A 13,916-nucleotide genomic window follows, 5' to 3' on the forward strand; every position below is an offset into this window, starting at 1 on the left:
AATCTGTCGGCTGCCTCAGATGTGGAGGATGGCAGGCCAGGATGGTTCAGGGGCCTCGGGGGACACAGACTGAGAGTCTGTGTTCTGGGAACCAATACAAGTTTTGTGTAGCGGTTTTGATCAGCCCTCAGGCTAGACAGAAACTGAGTGGAAAGAACAAAGTGTGTGAGTAGATTGGCATGTGGTGGAGGAAAGTGTGTTCTCTCCATGTTTAATTCTCATAGCATTGTGTGTGTTAGGCCATTTCTCATAGAGGGTTTACTGGCCAAGGGTAAAAACCTACTAATGTTAACTTTTTTTTTATGTCTCATGGAGGATATTTTACAAGCATTCTTTTCAACTTTCCTTAAACATCTTTTTCAAACTGTTTTATTTGCTTTTACAGGGCTTTGAACTTCCTCCACATTTTGTCATGTTACAATCTCAATCTTCAATGTATTTAATTTGGATTTTATGAGAAAAATCAACACAAAGTATCACACAAGTGAAAAGAAAATTTGATATGGTGTTCAAAATGTTTGCAAATAAATTTGAAAACTGTGGTGTATTTTAATTCCAAACACGTTATCAATTGCATTCAGAGTCCAGCTAGTTAATAACACAGTCAGGCTGTGTGTAATTGAAACTCACTTTAAATCTGCCCCTTCTATTAACGCTTCACGATACATTAGTGAAAGACAACAACTGTGTACTAACTTTGACATTGCCTAATGATGGATGGCAAATGATAACTCTTAAGATATCTAAAGCTAAGGTGAGATAATCTGTCAACAGGACAACCGATAGTCCTGGTTGTTCACAACTCTGGCCTTTGTGAAAGAATGAAAACAAGAAATAAATTGTTACAAGAATGCAACAACATATCCCATTTGCAGTTTGCCCCATGCCAGACAGAGGACACACTAAACATGTGGAAAAAGGTGCTCTGGTCAGATGAAACCAACACCGAACTTTTTAACCCACATGCATAATGCTGTATATGAAGGTAAACTAACACAGCACCCCAATAACATGGTGGTGGCAGCATCATGCTGTGGGAATGCAGGTCAAACGTAAAGACACAGAAAAATAGACTTTTATATCATTTTTCTAGTCATGTAAGCCACTTAGTGTTTTTTTACACTAGGATCCTCATTCACCCAGCTGCATTCACAAACATGCACACAACTCTGGGGTTAAGTGCTTTCAGAAGAGTACATTGACAGATAGGAAGGGAGAAAGCTTGAGCTTTCCAAATGCATGACCACTAGTCTTTACCCTGGGGCACAGCCAATAGAGTTGATTGTGCAAAATGAAATCCTGGAAGTAAACCTGTTAGTTCACACTGTGAAAACTTGAGACTAAGGTTCAGTTTCACCTTCAGCAGGACCCAAAACATACAATGATCTACATAATGCATTTTTCCCCAGCAGGGACAGGAAAGCCTTTCAGATTTCATGGGAGGACAGATGGAGCTAAATACAGGGCAATCCTGGAAGAAAACCCTTTGGAGGCTGCAAAAGACATGAGACTGGGGACAAGGTTACTCTTTCAACAGGACTCTAAACATATGCTCAGAGTTACAATGGAATGGTTTAGATGAAAACATATTTATGTTTAGGAATGAATGAAAAGTCAAATTTAGAATCTGTAGCAAGTTTTGAAAATTGATGTTTCTCATTCAATGTGACTAATCTTGAGCAAATCATCCACCTAAACACTTGCTGCTAAATGTTGTCCCACAGAGTATTGACACAATGGAGGATATACATAAACACATGTCACACCTTTCGGATTTTCATTTGTAAAAAAACTAGTTAAACAATAATCCTATATTGCATACATGGAATTTTGTGTTTGCAATGTCAAAATGTTCTGAATAATTTGTAAGGCAATATATTTTTTTATTTGGTGATGGATTAAATTTATACAAACATTCATACACTGATCTTATCGGTGTAAGAATGTGTGATTGGGTGAATGTGTCTTCAGCATAAAAAGCTTTAAGTGGTCATGACTGGAAAAGTTCAGTCCATTTAAACTAATTATTAAAAAAAAGATTTTTACATCAAAACCTTTTCTGCTTTTAGTCAGGTTAGGTTTAGTCAGATAACAGATGCTTTCATTTAAAAGTTTGAGTACAGTTACAGCAGGTAAAATAAGTGTTGAACAGATCAAAGGTTGTCTCAGTTTTCAGTCAGTCATTTTCTACCGCTTATTCCATAGTGGGTCGCAGGGGAGCTGGTGCCTATCTCCAGCAGTCTATGGGTGAGAGGCAGGGTACACCCTGGACACGTCGCCAGTCCATCGCAGGGCAACACACAAACACTCATACATACACCTAAGGGCAATTTAGAGTTACCAATTAACCTAACAGGCATGTCTTTGGACTGTGGGAGGAAGCCGGAGTACCGGGTGAGAACCCATGCATGCACGGGGAGAACATGCAAATTCCATGCAGAAAGACCCCAGGCCGGGAATTGAACCCAGGACCTTCTTGCAGCAAGGCAATAGTGCTACCAACTGCTCCACCGTGCAGCCCTGCTTGTCTCAGTTTTGATATTTCTAATGGTGCAAATTAGTCCACAATAGAAGTCCTGGGTAAAAAAATTGAATGACACAGGAAATAAGTAAACACCAACAGAAATTGACTAAATAATTTGTGGAAAAGCCTTTTTTTAGTAATAGCCACTTCAACACATCTCATGCATTGACACTGGTTAAAGGTTTTGCTCAGGTGTGAATTTGAAGATCTTTTATAAATCTAATTGGATACAAGTTAGGTGACTGACTGGGCCATTGCATCAGTTTTACTTTCTTGGCTGTGTTTGGGACAATTGTCTTGTTTGGAAATCCACACTTGTTTATTCTCAAAGATTTCCTCATACATTTATCCATCTTTCAGTTATATGAAATCCTACCAGCAACCTCCACTTTTAGCACTATGATTTTGGGATGATGAATCATTTTTCCATGCAAAGAGTTCCTCTTTGGCTGCAAACTTTAACAGGCTTGTACTTCAGCAGTGAAGTCTTGTGCAGTGAGTGTGCACAGAAGCCATGGCAATTGAATGGATTGCATATTGTTTAAGGGAAGAAAGGTACCTGCTAATTTAATGTTTTTCTGAAGCTCTGCGAGTGGTCCATGGCCCTTGGGCAAGTCTTTAGATTCATCATGACCAGAGACAGGGAACCCGAATTCAGCCAAATACAAAGTGATAAGTTAAAAGGTTTATTCAGTAACTCAGGATCAGAAAGCAGGAGAACAGCAGTCAGCTTCCAGGAACCACTGAGGACAGAGAGACTAGTTAGTGGCTGAATAAAACATGACTGAGAGTTTCCAGATCCTGGGAATAAATCAGAATGTCGTCAAGGTAAACAAAAACAAACTGTCCAACCATGTCCATCAGGAAGCAGTGTTCATTAGTGGTAAAGGGCATCGGTTCTTGATGGTGATTCCGTTTAGTCCCCTGTAGTCTATGCATGGTCTCAAGGAACCATCCTTCTTCCCCACAAAGAAGAAGCCTGCCCCTGCTGGACAAGAAGAGGGTCTGATTATACCAGCTTTAAGTGACTCATCGACATATTTCCTCATGGCTTGGTTCTCTGGTCCAGACAATGAATACAATCGACCCCTAAGGGGAGATGTGCCTGGTAGGAGCTCAATGGCACAGTCATAGGGTCTGTGAGGTGGAAGTGCCGTGGCTCTGGACTTGTTGAAAACCTCCTTAAAAGCATGATATTCAGGAGGCACCTTAGACAAATCGGGGTATGTCTCCTCAATGTCATTTTCTGGAATATTATCTGTGGTTGCATAAGGCAGACACATGGCTGAGCAGGACTTAGCCCAGCCCAAAATCTCTTTGGCTTGCCAGTCAATGCAAGCCCCCTCAATGGGGGTTGTGCATTTGTAACCAGGAGGCCCCTAAAACAATGGGTAGTTTAGGCGAGTTGATAATCCTGAAAGTCACTTCATCCAAATGGTTGCCCCCCAGTGTGAGTTTGATTACCTCCGTTTTGTAGTGTGAACTGTTGATACTATGACCATCCAATGCCAGAACATTACGGGTGTCAGACGTGGGAATGAGCTTGATGTCATGGTCCCTGGCGAACAACTCATCCATAAATTCCGTGTCCACCCTTGAGTCAATGAACACTGACACCTCATCAGAAGTAGAAGACACTTGAATGGTTGCAGGAAATGAGCATGAGGAGACAGACAGTTGACTTCGGCTCAGTAGAGTTCTCCTCACCTCTACTGAGCCTGGGCTTTTAACGGACACTTGAAGGCAACATGACCCTGTCCACCACAATAAAAACACAAGTTGTTCTTTCTTCGTCGATCACGCTCCCCCGCAGAAATCTTTGAACGACCCAACTGCATGGGCTCCGGGTCACAATGGTGATCAGAAGGGGGTGGGAGACCCTTGGGTTCTAGGTGGGGAACAGGACTGTGAGCTGAGGAGGGTTTAACCTCCTTATGACGCCTCTCCCTCCTCCATTCTGTGAGCCGTAAATCGATGCGGGTTGCCAGGTCCTCAAGTTGGTGAAGGGAGGCAGGGTAGTCCTGGGTAGCCAGTTCATCCTTGATGTTCTCATTAAGACTTTGCATGAAAGCATCCATTTTAGCATGCTCGTTCCAAAAACTGTCAGCTGCCAACAAATGAAGGTCAATAATATATGTTGTGACGCTTCTCTCCCCCTGTTTAATGGAGAGTAAACCTCTGGCAGCTTCACGACTAGGAAGAACTGGATCAAAAACCCTGATGAGCTCCTTGGAGAATGAAGAATAAGAAGGACACGTGACCGAACCCTTTTGCTACTCAGCAGTGCCCTATTGCTTAGCCTTTCCAGAGAGCAGGGAAATAACAAACACCACCTTAGAGCGCTCAGAAGGGAACGATGAAGGCTGAAGCTCAAAATGAATCTCACACTGAGTAAGAAAAGCACAGCACTGGTCAGGATCTCCCTTAAACAGTTCAGGAGGCATGAGTCTAGGTTCTCTTACCACAGCAAAAAATCAGGAACTCTGGGGGAAACTGGCTGTGAGGGCGCTGGCGTGGAGGCCAGAGTCATGGAGCACAGCATAGAAATTATTTCCCTCATGCCGGAATCTAGACGGGCAATAGAGTGAACAACATTAGTGCACCACTGCTGTGCTGGCGATGGGTCCATCTTTTGGCCAGATTTTACTATCACGACCAGAGACAGAGAACCCAAATTCAGCCAAACACAAAGTGATAAGTAAAAAGGTTTATTCAGTAACTCAGGATCAGAAAGCAGGAACAGCAGTCAGCTTCTAGGAACCACTGAGAACAGAGAGACTAGTTAGTGGCTGAATAAAACTCAGGATTTGCAAAGGGTTAGATAAAGCCACTAACCTTCTCAGTCTGGGGATGAGGCACAGAATCCAGAAGAGGAAGTGATCCAGACAGTTAATGAGGAAGAATCCAACAGACTGAAGTCGGATTGCCGACTGATCCGAATCTTCCGGGGAATCAGCTGAAACTGTGACAGGAACACAGAGAGCTGTGATTGTCCTCTTGACAATAATTCCAGGCGGACTTGAGAGCCAGGCGGGCTCAGGCTGAATAAACCAGTGGCTAGGCTGAGGCGTAAATCCAGGGACAGAAACAGGGTCGAATTCCAGGGCTAGAGGCGTCAGACAAGGGGCAGGCAGAGGCATAAAACCAGAGGCAGAAAACAGAGTCGAAATCCAGAAATCCAATCCATCAGACAAGGAACAGGAAGGCAAAATCCGTGAGGCAATGCAAGGTCAGAGAACAAGATCAGTCAGGAAGAACGCTGGATAACTACTCACAAATATTTTCGAAACTCTGGCACCATCTGCCTGTCAGACAGCTGTATATAACTGCAGCTCCACAGGTGTGTGGCATGACGGTGATTGCGCAGCAGCGCAGCAGCAGACAGGTGAAGCTGATGAGTTGATTGCATGAGTGAGAGCAGAGCAGGCAGACGGGTCAGAATCATAACAAGATTATTTATTTTACTCTTCTGTCAAAAATCTTTTAAGGGGCACCTTATTGTGGCTGTTTTTTGGTGAAATGATGTTCTTTGCACTTCAGGCTAATTTCTCCGATGACTTTTTTGTGATCCAGTACCACTATACCATACAACTACATCACACATAACTTTATTAATGGACTAATTGTTTTGATTTCTTTGTGTGTCTGAATTACTTGAGTTATCGTGTTGTGTCATTTTATGTCAGTACATATCTTAGAAACATATCTACAGTGAAAACCATTGACATGTGTAATACTTAATGCTGTAGCTGCCTGCATTTGACTTACATGGCTGACAAGAACTACAAGCAGTGTAATCACCCGTTTAGACCAAAAGGAGGAAATCTCTACATTTTACACTAAGTTTAGAGTTAAAATACATCTGCAGAGGTTCACGGCGCAAAATAGATTGAGGCCTCAAAATAACAGGGAGATAATATTTTGGACAAGTCCTTGAGGATGCATCTGTCTTGTGCTAAAGGTGACAGTAGCTCTATTAGTGAGAAGAGGTGAAACTCCAAGGAAAGGAAAGCTAAAACGAAACCCTGTAATTCAATGAGATTCTTTTTGCTCAGTTGGGAGTAGTTTTATTGATATTGTGTGTTTACTGACTGGAGGAAGTTATAGTTACATTTAGCTGATTTTGACCTTTTGTTGCCAAATAGCCCTAAGGTTTTTAACAGACTGACTGTTGTACACAGTTCATTTACATGGTCATAACTCTTTTTAATTATGTTGTATTCAAGCATTGGTTCTGTGACTTTCTTGCCTCTAATCTCATTCCAAAATGTACAGCATGACACATTGAATGCCATGTCCTATGGTCAGATGCAAAACATGATGGTGAAGCATAATTCATTTAAAACCATTTATCTTCATATGCAATTATAGTGCAAGGCAGATATCCATTAATATGAGAGGTATATTAGGTACAGGCCGAAGGCAATGCGTTGATTACATGTGGCTCTACATGGAGATTACATTCCCTTTAGATTACCCATTTGTTTTAAAGTTTTGCTTTCCTTTCAAATATAAAGATTACATAAAATACACATTTTTTTGTATCATTTTTATTTTTGAACAGAAAATCTTCACAGTTTTGGAAATTAATGTTTCAGTCAACTGAAAAAAAGAAGTTGAATCAATTTTAGAGCCTCCATCAGCTAATAAGCACACTGCAACTATTTTCTGACATTTTTTGACTATAAATAGATTAATGAAACATTTACAATCTTACCATTTACAACTTTTAAGCATTTGTTTAAAATTGTGGCTTAATAGCTTATGCAAGGGCCTTTAATTAACCACTGCTTAAAAAGGGTCTAGTATTATCAGTGCAACTGATAAAAAATTCTGTAATGTGTAATGCTACTCTAAGTGTACTCTTATTAGTCAGTTAACTTAGTCAGTTATTTTTTTTTTGATAGGCTGGGCTGATAATCCACAGGAGAAAATATACCTTATAACTATTCATTTATTCACAATGTTCGTTTGATAAAACCCATTAAAATGCCTTAATTGCACTCTAAATGCTGAATGAATTATGAACACAGGAATTCAACAGAGTTGTTTTTTCCATGCTTGTTGTGCACAGAGGGAGAAAAATCAAATGGCCTCTCCTTTAGAGTGCAAGCATTACCATCTTTGCAGCTGGCTATCAGTGCATTTGTAATTACAGGAAGACAAAAGCACTCTTTTTTTAGCTTCAGCCTCACAAAAATAGAGAGGTCAGTGACTTGCGAAGCTGCTGAAGAGGTGACAGGGTCACAGTCTGTGTGAGTGCTAACGTAACAAATTGCATGCTGGGCTGCTCACAGTTTGGACATGGACATGAGTCCATTAACATAGCAGGGGCCAAACAGTGAGCCTGAGTACTAGTTGATAATTTTACCTCTGTCTCGTGCCACATATGAGAGCACTTTCTACTCCTCTGGTTTGTGAATATCACTTATTATGCTGACAAAATCTTTTTCCAAATGATGCAACTACTCTGATGTATCATTGCGTCTTCACAGTTTAACAGCTAGAGTCCTAGTTACAGTTTTTAAACGGAGTACTTGTGACACACTACACTTACTCATCCTATACAGGAGATGTCGCTATTGAGAAAACGACACCACAATAGCACAAGAATGGCACTAGAACAAGTCACACAATCAATCTTCATTTAAGACTAACATACACTGCCTTGCAAAAATATTCATGCCCCTTGAGGTTTTTCACATTTTATCAAACTACAACCACTGTCTGGAATAAATGAATATGCTTTGATCTAAATTATCCCTTTGTTGCTTTGGCTGCATGTTTGGGGTTGTTACCTGGCTGGAAGTTGAACCTGCACCCTAGTCTCAAGTTTGTGGCAACCTCTAGCAGCTTTTCCTCACAGATGCCCTGTTTTTAGCTCCATCCATCTTCCCATCAACTTGGACCAGCTTTCTGTACCTTGTGAAGCTCTCCTATTTAGTTGTTGTTGAGGATTCAAACGCAGGCAAGAGGGAGGCAGTTATTCATAAATAATGACAATTAATTAATAACAGAAGTCCAGAACATGAAATAAAAATCAGAAACACAGAAGAAAAACTTGGGTGAACCAAAAATCATGAGTGTAGAACAGAAGGACCCCGAGTGAAAGAAACAGACAGGCTTAAAAATGCTAAGAGATGTAATCAATAACATGGAAACTGTACATCTGATTAAATTAATCCACTCCAGCTGAGTTGGGCATTAACTGGAGAGATGAGGGAAAATAACCAATGAATACAGAATGAATGCACTGGGAAACTAAACCGCACATTATCTTCCCAATAAATCAACTAAATAAATAGGGCCACAACGGAAATCTGATTCTTAACTAACACTATCAGAATCCGTGGTGTGTCTGCCTGCAGCTAACCATTTTACCGCCAGGTTGCCTACGGTGGCCGGGGGGTGCAAAACACTTTTACAAGTACCGAAACAAATTTACATTTCAGAAAACAAATTTACATTTCAGAAAACAAATTTACATTTCAGAAAACACTTACATTTCAGAAAACACTTTTACATTTCAGAAAACAAATTTACATTTCAGAAAACACTTTTACATTTCAGAAAATCAACCGGAAAGGGAATGTACCAACGCCGAGGCTGACCCGGAAGTCAGCCTCAGGGCTGCATCATTCAAAGGCCGTATTTGTAGGCCGATTACGTTACAGCGCGGCGACAAAGGCTGTCCCAATTCATGAATCATTCCGAGACTCCCTCAAATGCGGCCGACAAATGTGTCCTTATTTTGCCCGATTTGAAGGATGGGTCATGAGTATCCTTCGCGGCTCATCATTTCCCATCATTCATTGAGGGTCGAAGCGGATTGGTCAAGCAGGGGAAGCCATGGCGGACCATAGCAACAAAAGCTGTGAGTAAATTGTGTAAAATTACACTTTCTGTGACACAAATTAACTTCTACAATGTTTTTATTGCGGGAATATAACTATGTAGACGTGAAATATCTGCTTGATTTATCTAGACATCGCTTAATTTCAAATGTGCTCCGACATGTTCGGAGTTTTCTGTTCCCGGCGTAGTAACCGGCTCGCCTCGCCAGCCCTACCGGTGGTGAGGCGAGCTAGCCCGGTAGAGATCTGACCGGACTATCGGCACTAAGTTCCCGCTGGCAGTCATCACAGTGAACGTTTAACACAAGTGATTTCTAACAGTTTATGTTATTATTTTAATTGTTACTGAAAATCGATTTAACATTTCAGGTGATATTAAGGTTAACCAGAATAAATGGTCAGTTTTATGTAATCCAACTGTATCGCTGGAGAGTGTGATTGAGAATAAATAAGTTTTTCAATTTTCATTTTAAATGAAGAAATGTGCTATATGTTTTAAAAGTGTATTTATAATTCAGTTAGCATTATAATTTCTGATTCCAGGTACAATCCAGAGACAATCATGTTCAGGTAAAAAAGATGTTTGATTTAACTAGCCAATAAACAAAGAGATAGCAACTTTATGGCTAATGTATGTCGACATATTTTATATATAATATATATAAACAACAACTTTCAATTTTAAGATAGATGGGAATTATAAAGTATTCGATCCCCTCTGGCTGTTCTTAGATAATTATATAATAATGCAGTGTTTTTGGTGTATTGGTATCTACTTGCTTTGATCACTTAAAATATCCAGAAGCATGCCTTAAAAATAATATGTTTTTCCATCTCCATTCTTCCCTTAAAGCTGTACGATCTTAACGAGTTGTGACATCTTAACAGGCTTTCTGATTTACAATGGCTTGTAAAGGTTTTCATACACCTTGAACTTTTCCACAGTGTCACATTACAACCACCAACATAAATATATTTTACTGGAATTTAATGTGAAAGACCAACTCAAAGTGATATACAATTGTGAAGTGGAATGAAATTATACATGATTTACCTGTTTTTACAAGTAAAAAAGTGAAAAGTGTGGTGTGCAAAAGTATTCAGCCCCATTTACTCTGAGTGCAACCAATTCCCTCAGACGTTGCCTGATGATTGCTAATGACTAAATAGAGTCCACCTGCGTGTAATCTAATCTCAATACAAATACAGCTGCTCTGTGACAGCCTCAGAGGTTGGTTAAGATAATATTGGGGAGGGAGAAGCATCATGAAGTCCAAGGAACACACCAGACAGGTCAGGGATAAAGTTGTGGAGACGTTTAAAGCAGGCTTAGGCTATAAAAAGATTTCTTAAGCTTTGAACATCCCACGGAGCACTGTTTAATCCATCATCTGGAAATGGAAGCAGTATGGCACAACTGTAAACCTACCTAGACAAGGCTGTCCACCTAAACTTACAGGTCGAACAAGGAGAGCACTGATCAGAGAAGCAGCCAACAGGCCCTTGGTGACTCTGGATGAACTGCAGAGATCCACAGCTCAGGTGGGGGAATCTGTCCACAGGAGAACTATTAGTCGAGCACTGCACAAATGTGGTCTTTATGGAAGAGTGGCAAGAAGAAAGGCGTTGTTAAAAGAAAGCCATAAGAAGTCCCGTTTGCAGTTTGCCAGAAGCCATGTTGGGGACACAGCAAACCTGTGGAAGAAGGTGCTTTGGTCAGATGAGACCAAAACTGAACGTTTTGGTCAAAATGCAAAACGTTATGTGTGGCAGAGAACTAACACTGCACATCACTATGAACACACCATCCCCACTGTCAAATATGGTGGTGGCAGCATCATGCTCTGGAGGTGCTTGTATTCAGCAGGGACAAGGAAGGTGGTCAGAGTTGATGGGAAGATGGATGAAGCCAAATACAGGGCAATCTTGGAAGAAAACCTGTTGGAGTATGCAAAAGACTAGAGACTGGGTCAGAGGTTCACCTTCCAGCAGGACAACGACCCTAAACATAAAGCCAGGGCTACAATGGAATGGTTTAAAACAAAACAAATTCATGTGTTAGAATGGCCCAGTCAAAGTCCAGACCTGAACACAATTGAAAATCTGCGGCAAGATCTGAAAACTGCTGTTCACAAACGCTCTCCATCTAATCTGACTGAGCTTGAGTTGTTTTGCAAAGAAGAATGGGCAAAAATTTCAGTCACTAGACATGCAAAACTGGTAGAGACATACCCTAAAAGACTTGCAGCTGCACTTTCAGCAAAAGTGGTTCCACAAAGTCTTGACTCAGGGGGGCTGGATACTTTTGCACAATGTTCTTTTCAGTTTTTTATTTGTAAAAAAAAAGAAGAAATCATGTATAATTTCATTCCACTTCACAATTATATACCACTTTGTGTCGTTCATAAAAAACATTCCAATAACATATATTTATTTATGGTTGTAATGTGACAATATGTGTAAATGTTCAAGGGGTATGAATACTTTTAAAAGCCACTGTATGCTCTCCCTGCCTGGTCTGTCAGTAAAGGTGGACAGCCATGTCTTGGTTGGCATCCTTAATCGGGATCCTGACAAATAGGACACAGCGGGTCAAAATAAATGGCACACTGATGTGTCTGCTACAGGTGCGCATCAGGGTTGCATTTTATTGCCTTAGTTGTTTGTTCCTTACACAAATATGTGCATGACAATCATATTATAAAGTTTGCTGACGACCTAGTCATTGTGTCCCTGATGAATAGTGATGCCCCGACTGGAAATGGATCTGCAGGATTTGTGGACTGGTGCAAACTAACGTGTCCAAAACAATAGAAATGTGGATAGACTTTAGGAAGGGTTCTCCCCTTCTCCTTTCAGTATTTGTACAGTGGGAGTGGAAGGTGTGCAAGAATACAAGTACCTGGACACATTGATGGACAATAACGTGACATTTGAGTACCACGCTGATGCAGTGTGCAGAAAAGCCCACCATCGGGTGTCTTTTTTCCGATAACTCAGGAGCTTGAACATGGATTTTGTTCAGAATGAGAAAATTTTTTACAGTTGCTGCATTGAATTTGTCTTAATGTTTCTTTTCTTGCTGATTTGGTGTGGTGATTTTAGAAAAACGTAACCGCTTCTAGACCATTATCAAAGAATGCAGAAAAATAATTGGGATACAACTGAATGACATTATAAATCTATTCAAGTCCAGATCAGTATACAAAGTCAAAAATGTCTAGATGGATCCCACCCATCCCTTACCTACACAGTTTGATCCCCTCCCTTCAGGTTGGAGTTATGCCCTACCAAGGTGTAGAACAAACAGACTGAAGAACTCTTTTATTCCTACAGTAACTGGGGACTGTAGGGATAAAAGAGTCAGGGACCTAATAAAGTAAAGTCCAAAGTCCACTTCTGCAACTGATCCCTATTTACACTGCAGACTTTCTATATTGTAACATAGGCCGAGATCTATTGCAAGATGTTTTTCCTGCAACACTGTGTTACAAATTTGTTCATGAAAGATATGCCCAGCCTGTGTAACTATATGATGCCAAAACAATACAGAGCTGTAATGTATTTTAAAGAATCTAGATTGCATTCAATTTGTCTGGTGTAGGAATTATCGTTGGACAAATTTTACTTAGATAAAAAAAAGTTGCATAATTTGCAAGAGACACCAACTCCTGAAAAGTACTCCACAGAACCCCACTTTAAAGAATTTCATTTCTTACAGTGACCGCTGCAGAAGATTTTTCCATAATTTAACTAGTTAATCATCTCTATAATTCCAATTTTGATTGACTTGAATACAATTTCGCAAAAACGCACGTACATTTTTGCCATATTTATTCCAATATAATGTATCGCAATGTCAAAAAACTTGTAATTAATGACAAAATTATGTCATTAGTCATAAACAGTTCAAACAATATCCATTAAATACTTCTCATGGACAACTACAGTGGAATACACATTAAATTAAAGCACCCAGAGGGAAGTTGTTGCATGATTTAGCAATGTTTAACATTCTTGTGAAGGGCCTAAAAGTGTGTCCAATTGGATGTGGTTGCACCCAGTAGCAAAGCTGGCAAGTTTTTAAAGTTATCTGTTTGACGCCATCACCTGTAAACGCATCATTTCCTACCTCAGAGATGTTGCACTTATGCAAAATGAATCAGTTTTATAGTCGCGCTGTCAAAGCGTTCACTTCACGGGTTTGGACCCCACTAACAGCGGCTCCTGACAGTTTTTTTTATAATGTTGTTGGGCATCAGATGGTGATGGGATCCACTCAGTCGCAAGGCTTTAAATCAGGCTCTCCATCTCTTTCTGTTCTCTGCTTCATGTGCTGGCTTTTTAACTGACTACTGTGAAGAATAAATATTTTATACGTGAGCTGACGCACATTTTGCATCTAGCTGAACACTAGTTACCTGTTACACAGAGCAGAATCTGCATATATGCCTTCATAATAAATGAAATCGCTGAAGAACTGAATCAAACATGGTTGATATATTTGATATATTTCTCTGCTGTGGGCCTAACTTTAA

At 40.3% G+C, this 13,916-nt stretch overlaps 1 long non-coding RNA gene across 1 annotated transcript; it reads right to left on the reverse strand.

Moving 5' to 3' along the window:
- Positions 1 to 3,207: 3,207 nt before the first annotated feature.
- On the reverse strand, positions 3,208 to 5,832 carry LOC124882350. Its single transcript, XR_007041878.1, has 4 exons — positions 5,360 to 5,832; positions 4,987 to 5,092; positions 3,377 to 3,512; positions 3,208 to 3,267 (listed from the first exon to the last, which is right to left on the reverse strand). It is a non-coding gene; the product is annotated as an uncharacterized LOC124882350 (long non-coding RNA).
- Positions 5,833 to 13,916: the final 8,084 nt, after the last annotated feature.

This window comes from Girardinichthys multiradiatus, chromosome 15 (assembly GCF_021462225.1).
Source record: "Girardinichthys multiradiatus isolate DD_20200921_A chromosome 15, DD_fGirMul_XY1, whole genome shotgun sequence".
NCBI lineage: Eukaryota > Metazoa > Chordata > Actinopteri > Cyprinodontiformes > Goodeidae > Girardinichthys > Girardinichthys multiradiatus.